The sequence below is a fragment of the Nothobranchius furzeri genome, chromosome 1, assembly GCF_043380555.1.
Source record: "Nothobranchius furzeri strain GRZ-AD chromosome 1, NfurGRZ-RIMD1, whole genome shotgun sequence".
In the NCBI taxonomy this organism is placed as follows: domain Eukaryota; kingdom Metazoa; phylum Chordata; class Actinopteri; order Cyprinodontiformes; family Nothobranchiidae; genus Nothobranchius; species Nothobranchius furzeri.
In genome coordinates, this window is record NC_091741.1 from 68,106,239 (window position 1) to 68,123,259 (window position 17,021).

Below are 17,021 nucleotides of genomic sequence, written 5' to 3' on the forward strand. Positions count from 1 at the left end.
GCGAGTCTCCGGGGTGATGGTGAGGGATGTACTTAGAGAGTTTACCGTGTGCTTGGAGGATGTGGAGGTGCTGATCAGCTGTAAATCCTCAGAGTGTAGCGTTTCTTTGCTAACAGCAGGAAAGCTGCTGTTATATGATGTGCATGTGCTGAAAAAGTAAAAAAAAAAAAAAACGAGGGAACTGCAGGCATTACCGCTGGGACTTATTGACAAGTAGTAGAGTGATAGTGAGGCTTGTCGACGCTTGCCGTCTGCTTGTTGGAGTAATTAAAAGTGATTGAGTCGGGCCTCTCACATCCAGTAGTGATAATGCAATCAGGGTGTAGCAAAGCGTGGGGTAACATCTCTACAGCTGGGTTCAGGGTCAAAAGTCACGTTTGATAAATTTTTGTCATTAAGACACAGAAAAACAACATATGCAATTCCTGCAGATGTTCTTGAAATGTGTAACCTTGTGATCTGAAGTAAACAAACATGAAAATGAAATTAACCCTTCTGTTGTGTTAGGGTCAAAACTGACCCGTTTTCAAGTTTAACTGTGTAAAAAGTACACTTTCCTTTCTTGTCCTGGAATGAGGCTTCATCTAATCCTCAGACACACCTATTTAAATGCAGCAAAATTAATTTTCACAATTTTAGTAAATTCTAAAGGTCTCAAAAAAATAAGTTACATCTGTGGTGTTACGGGTCCAAAATGACTCGGCAGAGAAAACTGGCTGTTGTATGCATCACTCAACCCACTCAGGCTCAAAATAAGTTTTGATAAAAGGACGAACAACTGAGTCCTTCAGGGGTACTTCTGAGTTAAAAAATGCTCATTAAATACATATGTGGAGTAACCAGGTAGGTTGGTTTTAACGTTGCAAATCTGCAACGCCTGCCTCCAGAGGGTTAAAAGCTATGGGTTACTCTGAGGATCAATTATGGCCCAATGTGCACAGTTATGGCCCACATCACCAGCACACACACACACACACACACACGCACGCACGCACACTCACACACACACGCACACACACACACACACACACACACACGTCTGTCTTTCTATCATAGAGAGGACCCTCTATTAACTTCCATTCATTTTTGTGACTGTATTATGCCTATCCCATACCCTAACCATAACCAATGCTGATCTATTTGTAACCCTGAGCTCAACAAAAACCTAATTCATACCATGCTGCTAAAACCAAGTGGTACGGTAAAATAAGTGAGGACCACAAAAATGTCCTCACTTTGAAAAATGACCTCACTCTGTTGGTTAAAACCCGTGATGGTCCTCGGTATGTAGTAAGTACAAGAACACACACACACACACACACACGCACAGTTCAAATTGTGGTTTGTTTTCACTGTTTGCATTGTTTAGATTATGGTTAAATCAGAACAACATACCTGCGCATACACCATATTATTTTCAATGTTCAATTTATGGTCAATGCAGGTGCATGTGTGCACACACAACCACACACACATTGTTTATCATTGTTCCTTTTATGGTTAAATATTTTGGTTAATTGGTCTGCTTAAATAAAAGTTGGTTTTATGGGAAAAAATTTGACTTGTTGGCTTTGTCCTACCATTTATCTATTATGGTTAAGATGTCACTATTGTTAATAATTTTAAATAGTAAAAAAATATATACTTTTTTTGGTAGGTGTACTCTAATATTAGTTTCTAACAAATTTATAGTTTATTATTACTCATTCTATAGGGAAAAAATATATTTAGTGATTTTAAACAGATTTTGCAATCAAAAGCGGGTGGTATATTTTAAAATACTGTGTCTGTAGAGCCAACTAAAAAAGTATTCACACACTGGTTCCATTTATATAAATACATACTAAGCCAGCAATCAGCTGAAAATCAACATTTGAAGAAAACTGGTGATTTTAGGCATTTTCAAGCATTTTTGAGTCATGGGTCCAAATGGACCCGCTAACACCACAGATGTAAACAGCTTTCTAACACAATACAAGGGTTAAAGAAGAAAGAAACAGATATTTTAAGGAAATACTTGTATTAACTATGGGCTTTTTGTTGACATTTTTTGAACATTTTTCCATAGTGGAATGATAATACTACTTATATGAATAACCCTCTGGAGGCAGGTGTTGCAGATTTGCAATGTTAAAACCTCCCTACCTGGTTACTCCACATATGTATTTCATGAGCATTTTTTAACTCAGAAGTACCCCTGAAGGACTTAGTTGTTCGCCTGAGAGGGTTAAAAACGGAGGATTCTCTTTCTCCTCGTTGTTAGTTGAGACCCAGATATGAACAGAAAGTTCATATTAGTCATCACACGCTGGTGAAGTTTATTTCCACATTTGACCCATCCCCAAAGAGAGGGGGGAGCTGCAGCTGTGGCTGCACTCAGGAACTATTTGGGGGTTTAACCCCCCAATCCAACCCCTTAAAGCTGAGTTGTCAAACAGGAAGACACTGGGTCCCATTTTTAAAGTCTTTGGAATTACATGACCGATATTTGAACCCTGGTCACTCAGTCCAAGGGCAGACGCTCTACCACTAGTCCACTGAGAAGGTAACAGTCAACAAAATATTTTATTAAGTGATGCTGAAGGTTCTAGAACATCATATCTTGAGGAAGCCAAGGCTGCCAAGCACTGGCACAACCGGTCCATCCTACCACCACCAGCAAGCAAGGAGGGTTTAGGGTCTTACCAGAGGACACAACTGCAACAGACAGGGCTTAAACCTGTGCTGAACTCCTCTGCCACTGTCATTCCTATCAAGCATGGTGATGGTATCATCATAAAATACAATGTAGGATTACCACCAAATTGTTCAACTTCACCAGAAATCATCAGCTAGATAGCTAAAGGTTGGTTTATGCTTGATGTTTCTGCGAGGTCCGCATGGCTCCGCTCGACCAAATTACATCTTTTTAACAACCATTCCCCTAGTGTGGCCTCCGCACGGCCCACAGATGTGTGTGTATGTGTCAGGGGTGCAACTACCTACTTTTGGAAGGGTATGCAGACACATCCAGCTGCTGTTATTTCTTTGTTGTTGGTGTTTTATATAGAAACAAAATATATCTGCAGGGCTTTAGGCCAAGGGCAGTTTTACACCTCAAACTGACCAACTTCATGACGTGTTATTAATATTATCATGTATTCTTTACACCAATCAGAAAATGATGTAATGTTCACAGACATCCAAAACTTACAAATGAAATTAAACCATTATTAAAATAAAAAATTATTAATATTCTTTTTTTTTTCATTAAAAGATAAGTTATCTGTGAAAATCTTTTTATATTTGATATTATTCAGCATAAGCAGACATCTGCTTATTTCTAACACAGTTGGGCTGTGGGAGAAAATATGCAGGCTTATTTTTTCTCATTTTCCGTCACCCGTGAGTTTAGTGCATTCACTTAATATAAATTATAAAATAATAAATAACAGGTCACTACAGTCTGGGCATGGAACATGTTGCTAGGAACAAAAGCTTCTTCAGCAGCTCACGTGTTCCTTCCACACTGACAGGAGAAATCCTCTCATCAGCAGCAGGTGATCAACAGAGACTTGAATGAACACAGGCTCGATAAAAACACCGACCAGACAGGCCCACCGGGAACTTTCCCGGTCAGGTCCTGGTTTCGCCCGCCATCCCCGTTAGACAGGAGCTGCTCATCACATTAACTCACACAAGAGTGTGGCTCCTTTGGCGCCTTTTAGTGTGACTATATTCTACAAAGTCTTCGGAAATAAACACACAACTCAGGTCCGTGGCTTGTGTTTAAGACAATCCACTCCAACCGTATGCCAGGGTGTCAGGGGCATGTGTGGCGGGGCGCTGTTTGTGTGTGTGTGTGGGGTGGGGGGCACAGCAGCTGCGGGCCGTCTGATGGTTTTGTGTGTAGAGAGAGGCGGGCACTCTGTGTGACTGGCCAATCACAGAGCGTGAAGACAGTCAGTTACCCAATGAGGTCTTTCCTTCAGCACAAACACAGATATTCATGGGTTTTACTCGTTTTATGCTCGTACTCGTCAAAAATGCATTTTCCGTACCAGATACTTGGCTAAAACAAGTATCCGGCTCAACCCTAAGTTGTATGCATGCCGTATGCTGCAAGTTCCGATGTATGTTTCATCCGTGTGTCTCATTTCTACACGGAATGTACATGTGTCAACCATAAACCAAGCTTTACACTTGGGCCTGCCTGGGTTAAGTTTCTAGAATAGTTTCTTAAAACCCTCACTTCAGGGCACTTACAAATGTAAAAACATGTGCATATCAGTGTCTGGAGTTATTTTGTGAAATTGCATTTAGAAAAAAAATGCTAACTTAAATGATTGCACAGTTAAACGTTTTAATTGTTATTTCTGATTATAATCGACCACTCATGAGTTTTTCATGCAGGCTGAACATGAAAAGCTGCCTTCACCTATCTCCTCCTTTAGCTAACAGTGTGACATCACATTGTAACTTAGGCATTGCAAAGGATGTTTCTGAATTCTAGGAATGAACTGCCTTCTCCATGTTTTAAATAAAATGTGTATGAGAAAAAATGTCCCTTTATCCTCATGCACGCTCTGTTTACAAGTAGCTGCTGGCCTTGCAGCAGTAATCTCAAATTAGTTTTACCAAATCGTAAGCCGAACTTAAGCTTACCTGCCGAACAGAAAACCGGCAAAAGAAGTGTCTGTGGAGAGCCCAAACTATGCTTTCTGCGCACACCATCATTGAAGAGTCGCCTAAAAAACTCTTATTTTTCACTTCGAAGGCCTTTCTCTTCTTATCTTAGACTTCAAAGACACTTTTCATGGACAGCAGAGTGTGTCAGCTAGTAGAAGCTAACCATTAGCATTAGTAATTCCACCACACAGCAGAACTCCTCAAGGCTTAATGTTTTGTGGTGATAAAACATCAACATTGCAGATAAAATTGACCAATCAGACATGAGATGTCCAAACATCAGGAAATAAGACTTTAAATCCTGTTGTGTTCTGCCATTTTCTCCTCCAGTATAACTACGTTCTCAAATACATGCACCGGAGCTTTAATCTCCATGTGTATCAGTGGGTATTTATGTATACATGTATAAATAGTATATTTAATAGCATTTATATTTAGAGGCAGAACTGGAAAAGTCGCTGCTTTTTTCTACTCAGTTTCGAACACCTTTTGTTTTTGTTTCAGACTGTTTTTAAAAAATTATCAGTCAGGTTTTTCTGTTTGTGACTCCCACAGCCATTGTGTTGCTTCATGTTCCCGTTTCACCCCCATTTCTTTCTTTTCACTATGATGCTGCACCTGAGGAGTCTTCTGCCCTGCAAATCCCTTCTGCATGTGTACAGAGGAGCTCTCCATTCAGCACCAAGCTCGGCAGGCTGTATCCATTATCTCCTGCTTTACCTGGTTCTGCCCTGCATCACCAACTGTGCAGAGTTACAATCAGCAGCTGGAAGATGATGCTAGATGTAGACTTGTTGAAGTAGATCCTCAATGAGCCACAGACCTGAGCTGCCTTTTCTCCAGCTTGTAGACTCCTTGATAGACTTTGAAGCTCTGATAAGCATGTATTAGTGCCCACCACTTGTGTCCTAGACCCTATTCCCACTAGGTTTTTTTTAAACAATTCTATGATTCTTTTAGAGATGAGATTTTAACCTTGATGAATTATTCACTTCAGACGGGGGTCTTTCCTGCTGCCTTTAAAGGGGAGGTGGTGAGACCCCTGTTGAAGAAGAGCAATTTGGAATTTAATGATTTAAACAACTTCAGACCAGTATCAAACTTACCTTTTCTAAGCAAAATTCTAGAAAAACTTGTTTTAATTCAACTTAGTGATTTTGTCAATACGCATGATGTCCAAGAGAAATTTCAGTCTGGTTTTAGGGTGAACCACAGCACGGAGACGGCCCTTCTGAAGATGTTAAATGATTTTAGAGTAAGTTATGATGCCCGAAGGGTAACGGTGTTGGTACTACTGGATCTTAGCGCTGCCTTTGACACAGTAGACCACACTATTCTTTTAACTCGTTTAAAACAGATCGGCCTCTCTGGTGCTGTTCACAGATGCTTCACATCCTACCTCACAGACAGGACTTTTATGATGACTCTGGATACATGCTCTTCTAGGGTTCATGGGATTACATGTGGTGTGCTCCAGGGTTCAATTTTAGGTCCAGTGCTTTTTAGCCTTTATATGCTCCTTCTTGGTGGGAGACACGGGGTGAATTTCCACTGCTATGCTGATGACACAGTTGTACATCTCTGTGTCTCCTGATAACACACAGCCAATGGATGCACTTTTTAGCTGCATTTTAGTCATTGAATCCTGGATGGCAGAGAACTTTCTCCAGCTCAGCCAGGACAAAACTGAAGTTTTAGTCATCGGTCCTGAGGCCCAGAGAAAGAAACTTTTACCAAAACTACAATCAATGTCTTTTAATCCTTCTGAACAAGTGAAGAACCTGGGTGTGACTTTCGACTCTGAGCTGACTTTTATCCCACACATAAAAGAAAAATATTACTAAAATTGGTTTTTATTATTTAAAGAATATTGCCAGAGTCCGCCCCATTCTCTCTCGGGCCAATACGGAGACGCTGATGCATATTTTTATCACCAGTAGAATAGGCTACTGCAATGCCCTGCTTTCTGGTCTTCCCAAAAAGAGCATCTCAGGCTGACAACTTTTACAAAACTCAGCAGCACGTGTCCTGATGACGGCCATGAGTCATTACAAACATTACACATTACACCAGTTTTAGAATCGCTGCATTGGCTCCCTGTATGTTTCAGGATTGATTTTAAGGTTCTCTTAATGGTTTTTAAGTGTCTTAATGGTCTTATGCCTTCTTATCTTTCAGAACTGCTTTTACCTTACAAACCCTTGCGACCTCTGTGCTCCTCTGGCAGCCGTCTCCTTGTGATTCCAAAAGTCAGGACACATACCCATGGCGAGGCGTCCTTCCAATTTTATGGCCCTCATCTCAGGAACCGGCTGCCAGAGGACCTCAGGGTCGTAGAGAATGCTCATGTTTTTAAAAGCAAGCTTAAGACTTACCTTTTTACCATAGATTTCAATTGATATCCATGTTTAGTTGCATTGCTTGTTTAATTTTTTATTATTATTTATATGTTAGTTTAAGTAGACGTATGTCTAAATGTTTTACTATCTTTTAATCACTATTTTTAGTTAGTTATTTTACTATCCATATTAGCTCTTATTATTTTTTATGTTTTGGGGTTTTTTTATGTAAAGAAGGATAGCATACAAGTGGATGAAAAGTTATCTAGACGACAGATGTCAATATGTCGAAATCAACAATGTAAACTCTAAGCAGTTGAAGGTAACTTGTGGTGTTCCTCAGGGCTCTGTGTTGGGCCCTAAATTATTTATATTATATATAAATGGCATTTGTAGTGTTTCCAAACTGTTAAAATGTGTATTGTTTGCTGATGATACCACTTTGTATTACTCAGGTAAAAATCTAGAACAGCTTCTGACTACAGTGGAAAATGAGTTAAATATATTAAAAGACTGGTTTCATATAAATAAGTTATCATTAAATATAAAGAAAACAAAATTTTCTATTTTTGGCACTAGACAAATGAAAAATATGTCTAAAATCAGGGTCAGTGGAACTGAAATTGAAAGAGTGTACAGAAATAAATTTCTTGGAGTGATACATGATGATAAGCTAAGTTGGAAGTCTCACATAAACCGTATGAAAACAAAAATGTTAAAAACCATTGCTATTCTCTACAAAACAAAGCATGTCCTGAACAAGAAATCATTATACACACTTCATTGTACTCTGTTGCTTCCACATGTGACTTATTGTCTGGAGATATGGGGTAATGCATATAAAACAAATACTCTTCCTATTTTCAAGATACAAAAATTAGAATTATCAGATTATCATCAGAATTATAAACCAATCTAACTACATAGAACCAACTAATATTTTGTTTATTAATCTGAATACCCTGAAATTTTATGATTTAGTTGAATATAAAATGGAACAGATAATGTATAAAGCACAAAATTACTTGCTTTGCCGCAGTTCTCAGAAGCTGTTCAAAGTCAGAGAGATTCAATATGACTTAAGGGGAACAGAATTCTTTAACAAAAATAAGATAAGAACAAATTTAAAGCAGATGTGTTTCTGTTAGAGGAGTTAACCTGTGGAATAGTGATTTAAAAATATGTAGTTCATTTTCCTTGTTTAAAAATATGTTTAAAAATAGAGTATTAGAAAAATATATTAACCAAGAATGAAAAGAGCAATAATAATACTGAAACTCTTGATTTTTTTTGCTTTGATGTAGTTACTCATCTAAGGTGTAAAGTGTTTTGTTTTGTTTGTTTACTTTTTTTATTTTTATTCTCAGCATGCAGATCCTGTGTGCAGGAGCTGCATGCAAAAAGATCAATGTTAAAAAGATTGGCGTAGTAAGCAAATGCTTCAGCCAATACCTTTTGATTAGCATGTTTAGTGTTTCTTGCTTTGTGGTAATCTTTATAATGTATTCATTGGGATATTTGAATGCTAATCAATAAAAATCTAAATTAAAAAAATGTTATGTATTTGTTTGTGCCAGTGTATTCCTCTGTGGGGCCCTCTGCCTTGGGGGTGGTGGTCGACTGTGGTGTCCTGGGCGCACCTCGGGGAGTGCTTAGGCGGTGGGGATTGTCGCCCTACCTCCCTGGGAGCCCTGGGCTGGTGCCTTTGCTACTGCCGTCGATCAACTACTACCAAGGCAGATGGCTCACCTGATGGCGTGTCATTTGTTACCTAACCCATCTGAACTCGGCCTAGTGTTTACTTATGATATTTATTGTTTTGTGTGTGTGCATGTGTGTATTTGTTATTTGTGTGTGTGTGTGGGTGGGTGCGTGTTTCTTAGGAAATGGGTTGTGGGATTTGGGGGGGGGGGGGGAGTGCAACTGTCATAATTTTGTTTCTATTTTGGGGGAAATTATGGGATTATGAATTATATGGGGTGATTTTAACCTGTAAAGCACTTTGAGCGGTATTTTTTGTACATGAAAAGTACTATACAAATAAAGTTTGATTCATTGATTCATTGACTGATCGATCGGTCGGTCGTTCGGTTGGTTGGTTGATTTTTCAACCTAGGTGTAGTGTGTGTGTCCTCCCGTTCATTGACTCAGATGGGTCTCGGTTTGTACATGCATTGCATGTACTATGATTAGCAACACAAAGGACTCCTTGTGTAAAAGTTAGGTAGGGAGTAAGTTACAACTTTAGGTTCTTTATTTTTATTTTTATAGCCAAGTTTTTTGTTTTATCCTGACTTGGCTTTGAGCTTTAAAATACTTTAAAACCAAAAAAAAAAACACTAAACCTTTTTTGAGTTTGGCCTGATGCCAAAAATAACAATAATGTTCAACTTTCTGCCTGTGTCACACTGTGTTACTCCAGGCATAGACAAATGGGTTGTAAAATCGTTGTTGTAATGTTCTATATTTGTTTGATTGACATCTCAATTGCTCAAAAAAAAGAAGAAAGACTGAAATTTTTGGTCCAATCCAACACTTTGATAAACTTTACTAAATCTACTAAAAACGGTCCAGTATCAGTCAGAATGAAACAAGATGCTTGTTGATGGAGATAAGAAGCTCAAAGTGTAGCTTGTTGACCAGCCTGAGATGTAAGTGTAATAGTGTGTAATTATTTATATATGAGCCTATGACATTGTGAATAAGACAATAGATTCAAACTTGTCCACCCATCCCTTGTTTTAGAAATAACAAACATTGCAAAAGTTTTATGATTTATAATCACGGGCCACTTACTAAAAGTGCCAGATTATTATACACCCACAATGCGTGAAAATAAACTTCTGACAGACACTTTATGCATCAGGAAATATATTTCTAATTCTTTTGAAACAACTGGTTTGAGATCTGGAGATAAAATAAATAAGAGAAGGCATCAATAGAGTTGGAAACCCTGCGTTTCTGGGCTTTGAATGGATAAAAGTGAATAATGAATGTCTTGTTATTACTAATAAAACAGCTTCAATCAGATTTCTAAGTGGATAGGCTGCTGAACACTGAGAGGTTTTGAAGTCAGAAAAACAACCGTCTGAAAGGTGTGTGTGTGTATTACCTGTTGCTCCTTATATAGCTCATCATAAATAAATAAACAGCCACGTCTGGAAACATACACAACCAAAGATATCACTGCGGCACCTCGTGCTGTCTTTTATCACAATTCTCCAGCACAAGCAAGAGTAAAGCATATGAATACAGTAGTTGGACATTAATAATTCAGCAAAGAGATATGACTTTGTCCAGATAAACAATATCTAAGTACAAAATCACTTTTTGTGTCAGTTGTAATTAGAGTTCCCCTTTGTGTGGTGGAAGATGGTCCAGAGGAAAACGATTCTTTTTGCACCAAATAGGCCATGATTCAGTTTTCTCTCCAAAGGCATATTCTAAGTAATTTGAAGTGGCACATATGGTTCTTATTGTAGATGAATAACTGACAGAAAGGCACATTTATCTCGTTTATCTCACTAAAGTCTGGGCTAAAGTCATCAACTGCATGTTTTAACAGGGCGGGCTTGGGAATGAGCTTGCACTCCTTGAGAGAAAACATCACAGCTCTAAAGTTGATTTTCACCCATGTGTGTCAGTTGTCACATGATCATGAAGCAGACAATCCATGAATTAGAATATCGTCTTGGGTCACCGCTTTGCCTAAAGCAAGGCTAAAACCGGAAAGCTTCTGGAGCTCACATTGGATTGTGAAAGAACGGACAAAGCTAGAAACACACTGATTCTTCCTCATGTAAGAAGTGAGTCTACTCTTTCTTTTGGTAGTTTTGGGTTAGGGTTATGCCATTAAGCACAATATTCTGTGACTCTTCAAAAAAGCAGTAAAAATGCTCAAAAACCCTGGCAGTCAGGGACTTTCTGTTCAAAAAACAGCTGGTGGTGAATGAGTTAAAACCTGTATCGTGCAAAGAGCTGTCAGTTATCATCTGAATGCACTGGTGTGTACAACAAATTTTGCTTGTCAAAACTGCAATTATAATTGCAGCATTTGTGTTAATTATTTTAACCATGACTTTTCTTTGTAGCTATTTACCCTTTATTTCCATTGCTATTTGGTTGCTCACCCTTTGTCTTGCGTTTATTTTTGATTTATAGAAACTTAACTTAGAGTTCCCGCAATGTTCTTGAAATTTGTAACCTTTTACATCCAATTTATAGAAAAAATATTTTGTTTTTTGTACAATTGGGGCCATTTAGTTCACATTATTTCCCATCATCACACCGACATGGGCTTTTAACTTAGGACCATTGCACAACCATTTTCACCTTTTCAACCATTATGGTAAATGGACTGTATTTGTTAAGTACCTTCTTAGGGTTCTACAAGCTCCCCGGTCGCTTTACAACACAATCGGTCATTCACACATTCACACACTGGTGATGAGCTACGATGTAGCCACAGCTGCCCTTGGGCGCACTGATGGAGGCAAAACTGCCGAACGCTGGCACCACTGATCCCTCTGACCACCACCAACAGGCAAGGCAGGTTAAGTATCATGCCCAAGGCTACATCAGCAGCATTCTCTGGAAGGAGCTGGATTGAACCTGAAGCCTTCTAATTACTGGACAGCCAGTTCTACATCCTGAGCTCCTGCTGGCCTCATGGGTCCTGCATGTTATGTTGGCTGGTTGCTTTGAGTAAGAAATTGCAAGAAATACAAAAGAAATAGGAGATCTATGTGTTTTTACACATTTTTGACAAATAAAAAATATCTAAATTACATTCTGAGTATGCAGTGTGACAAAATCTCATCAACTAGGTGAGAATCACTTGAAGAGTAATCCTGCAGATTCAGAAAAAATACAACTAATGTCTTAATTTCCTTGAAGCCACTTAACTGATGTAAGAAGCTTGACTTATTCAAAGAGAAAACTGTTGAGTACAAGGAGAACTTCATTAATGCAAGCTACTTTACTAATAAATCCCCCGATCCGCCCTCCTGAGAGTCGTTTGGAGCCTTGTCCAGGTTTTCATGCAAGATGTTTTGATCACAATTTAGAAGGTGTGGACTATTGTGAAACTGTCTGAGAGATAAAGTCAGGGTTTGTAAGTATAAATAGAGGGTGTTTAAAAAGTGTGATGGTCTTTTCTTTTTCTGAATTAGTATGTAAAAAATACAAAATCCTTCACATGGTTGAATGTCAGGCAAATATCTCTGTTCATTTACCTTATCAAAACAAAGTAGAAAAATAACAGTTTAGTGAGTTTCCCCAAAAAAATAAAACATTAATAAAATACATGCATCTTCTTGCAATGTTGCATCTTTAACAGTTGCATCCCAGTAACATGTACTGACTTAACTGAAGACATAATTGTACCTTCCCTTTTTATTCAGATACAACTTTTTTTCTTATAGTTTTAAGTCAAATAAAACATCTTGATGGTGAAGAAAGATTTGATGTCTTTTATTATTATTTTTTTTTCTTCTTAAATCAGAATTCAAAGCAGACCATCTGGTGGACCTGTGAGGACACTTAAGGACACCTGCTATCTAACTCCTTTCATCAAAGTCAGGACCGAGGAAAAGCACAAACCGTTTATGCAAAGGTTTTTATTCCACAGGAACTGCTTTGTTTGCTTCTCATATTTAAAAAAGCATAATTTATAACATTTCATGATAAATGTGAGTGTAAATGTCTGCTAATGTAAAGTCAGCACAACTGAGTTTGAAATATTTCTTTTTTCATTTCACTAATGGCTCAGCAGAAGGCAGAGAGCTGATGCTGAGGTTAAAAGCAAAGGAAATGAGTATTTTCGGCAGGTTTTCACATACAGGTGGGAAAAGGGCAAACTCTCAGCTGGTGACGTTGATCAGCGGCCGCTGGAAAGGTCACACTGTGTCTCTTGACGTACACCCACACCCGTAGGCGTGTTTATCCCAGCTAGATGGCCCCCTTGAATCCTCCTGCGCAACTAAACACCCCCCAAGCTTTTATTAGCCCCCAAGGGAGAGAGGCAGCTGCACACCAGGTAAACACACCACACTCCTTTAATCTCCTTGTTCAGAGGCTTGAATGTGCTTGAAGACCTGCTCTTTCGTGTCAAAAGCAAAGACCTCCAACTTGATGAGCTGTGGTTTTGACATGAATTTCCTTGCTCTTTCTTGAATCATGCAGATTTGGAGCCATGCTCGCAGAGCTGGAGATAATATAAGAAGCATCATTAATATACGTCTGCAGTGGTGGCTATTTTTGTGTACTTCATCACGCTGCATCATGTTCTGCCTGTTCAGCAGAAAGCCCACCACCCTCATGATGAATGGCTGAAATCTCCGCTTTAATTTAGTATAAAAGTGCTAACGATAAATACACAGTATTTCATTTTACCGTTGTGGTTTCATGAATGTTAATCACTTTAGTTGCAGTCAGTCGTTTACAACATGCAAATGTACATTTGTACAGGCTCAACAAAAGGAGAGGAATTTCTGCGACATAAAGAACCTGAGCTAAATGTTTGCAGCAGCTCATTTATTTCTTTTTTCATCTGCTGCACCTCAAAGTCTTTACTTTATTTGAAACACTTTGAATAAAAAATAAAAAAAAATTTAAAATAACACAAGTTTCTTTTCTTTATCTTGTTCTATTTTGAGCATAATTTATGTTGATTAGCCTGGAACAAACCAGGAAAATTAAAACATATTAAAAAACTCTAAGCCAAAAGCAGTAATACTGATATTTATAAATACATTTATGAGGATAGTGCTGATTTTTTTCTCTCCACAGAGTGGAAATATTTTATGTTAAAACAAGATTTAATTTGCTTACTTTACAGTAAAAAATAAAATAAAAAAATCACACACACAAGGTTGTTGAAATGACAAGTACTAACGTTTATAAAACTTTATAGATGTGTAATTGGGCAGCAGTAGATCAGGAGGTAGAGTGGGTCCAGTAACCAGAGGGTACTAAGATCGATGCTGCTGCTGTTTCCAAGACGCTCAACCCACATTTCCTGTTGGTGGCGCCTATGCTTGGCAGTCTCACCTCTGTCAGCGCACCCCAGGGCAGCTGTGGCTACATCGCCATCAGTATGTGAATGGGTGAGTAGTGTAAAGCACTTTGGAGTCCTCTGACTCTGAAAGGCACTACAAGTGTGGGCCTTTTAATATTTATCATTTCTTATAATATACAATTTTGACCCTCTGTAGTTTCGTCTTTTTGCTTCTTTCATTTTTTTTTCTTTTTCTACATTTTGAAGATTTTAATGCAGACTTTTTTTTACATTTCTAGTTTAGACTGCAAATCAAGACTTAACACACAAGTACTCAAACATCGTCATACAATAAGAAATGCTAAAATCTATTTATTATAGTTTCAATCTTATGTTTTCACACTTTAGTTCACCTGTTCGATTAATTATAGATTCACTAAGATAAAGACAATAAAGTTTATCTCTTGCTACATAGAATACCTACTAAGAAATCACAATGAAGCCATAGAACACTTGGTATATGTTTGTCTGTGTGTGTGTGTGTGTGTGTGTGTGTGTGTGCGCGTGTGTGTGTGTGTGTGTGTGTGTGTGTGTGTGTGTGTGTGTGTGTGTGTCTGTTCTGTCTTCTCGATCCCCAGTGAGTCGTGGAGGATGGTTGCTTATACTGAGCCAGGATCCTCTGAAGGTTTCTTCCTGTTAAAAGAGAGTTTTCCTCTCCACTGTTGTTACATGCTTGCTTAGTATGAGGATTGTTGTAAAGACTCTGACACTAGTCAGTGACTCTATGCAATCTGCTGGGTTCCTTATGTAGGAAACTTTTTACTGATTGGCCAAATTAACTGAACTGTGCCTTGAGATGACTTGTCATGATTTGGTGATTTGTAAATAAACTGAATTGAATTGAATTGAAATAAGAGAAAAGTTAGCTTCAGGTGAGACAGAGGAAGAAGCTCATGTTTATACCAGCTGTTGATGTTTGAAATGTAAAATTTTATTTTCTTATTTCATCAGCAGCACTTGTTTTTCTTCTGTCAAACATTTTATTGAAAGTTTTTTGTCCCCCTTTTGCTTGACAACCTTCAATGCAAGACTTCAGGAGAGCAGACAGCCCAGCATCCATGAGTCATTCTAATTCCTGTAAAACTCTCTCTGCAGCAAACTAATTCACATATTGAACTAGAAACTTTTGATTTTGAATTCAATTGGAAACAAGTTTGTAAAGTTATTTGGAGGTGCCTCTGGAGCTGCAGTGTCTTTGTTCCTGTAGCTCTCACAGGTTTCTGCTGGAGGGTGAAAACCTGGTCTCTCTGTGACCTCTATCAGCAGGTGCTTTAGAGGCCACCGCGCCCCCACTGCGGCTCCACGTGTAATTTTAACATGTAGGCCACTGCACCCATTCAGTCTGAAGAACATGCCCTGCTGTGATTTAGCAAACAAGCCTTTGTGGAACCAAGGGAGGGAAAGGACGCTCAGCCTACTTTATCAACGTTAATTTCAAAGCCTCCAGAAGCTCAGTCAGCAGATTTGGGCGGTGGCAGCTGACTCGTGTTCTCCTCAGTTGGTCTCCTTTTTCCTGCAACTTCAGCAATTGTAGCTGCTTGAAGACCGGAGTGCCCTCGCCACACACCCAACATCTCTGTGAAACTAAAAAAATGCTGAGTGGAGAAAAAGATATAACTGTTGAAATGTGAACTGGTCAAACATCTAGTAGATACGTGCAGAACATCACTGTTAGCCTCAGGGCTGAAGAACCTCATATTTGTCCTTGGATTTTTTTCTAGAAAACCTTTCCATTTGGGGTTTCAGATGTGCAGGTTTTGGGGTTTCTATTGTTTTCTCTAATCAAATACCAAAAACAGCTATAGTTGAACACAAGAAATAATGTTCTAATAAAAGTTATACCATCCTTTAATACAGTTCTCAGTCTCAGGACATAATGAAAAACCCAATTCCATGCTGTCGTTCTTTTCAAAACACAGAACCGGTTTCGTTACCTGTTTTGTCGCTACGTTTCGCCGGCAGCTGCAGGCTTCCTCAGGCTGATGCTGATCAGAATCAGAATCAGAAAAGGTTTATTGCCATTGTCAATGAACAAGCAGTTCACAAACTAGGAACTTGTTTCGGTACTAATGTGCCACATATAACATGAATAATAAATTTCAGAAATAGAATAAGTAGAATAAAATATAATAAAACTAGCATAAAACATTCAGCTATAAAAAAGGCAGGTAGTGGTAACATGGCCGATAACGTGACGTAGTGTCGAGTACAGAAGACGAGCATGGTTGTGTGATTATAAGCTATTTACAAGTCTAACGGCAGATGGAAAGAAGCTGTTCTTATGGCCGGAGGTTCTGGTCTGGATGGACCGTAACCTCCTGCCTGAGGGAAGCGGCTCGAAAAGTCTGTGTCCCGGGTGAGAAGGGTCAGCTGCAATCCGACCTGCACGCCCCCGAGTTCTGGAGACGTACAGGTCCTGGAGAGATGGAAGGCTGCAGCCAATCACCTTCTCAGCGGAGCGCACAATGCACTGCAGTCTATGTTTGTCCCTCACCGTGGCTCCAGCGTACCACACAGTGATGGAGGAGGTGAGGATGGACTCAATGATGGCCGTGTAAAACTGCACCATCATCTGGGCCGGCAGCTTGGCCTTTTTCAACTGCCGCAGAAAGTACATCCTCTGCTGGGCCTTTTTGATCAGGGAGCTGATGGATGGCTCCCACCTAAGGTCATGTGTGATGGTGGTTCCGAGGAAGCGGACGGAGTACACAGTGGTGACGGGGGTGTCCGTCAGGACGAGGGGGAGAGATGGGGCTGTGACTTTCCTGAAGTCCACAATCATCTCCACTGTCTTCTGAGCATTGAGCTCCAGGTTGTTGCTGCTGCACCAGTACGCCAGCCGTTCCACCTCCCTCCTGTAGGCGGACTCATCACCGTCAGAGATGAGCCCAACGAGGGTGGTGTCGTCCCCAAACTTGATCAGTTTAACGGAGTCATGGCTCGAGGTGCAGCAGTTT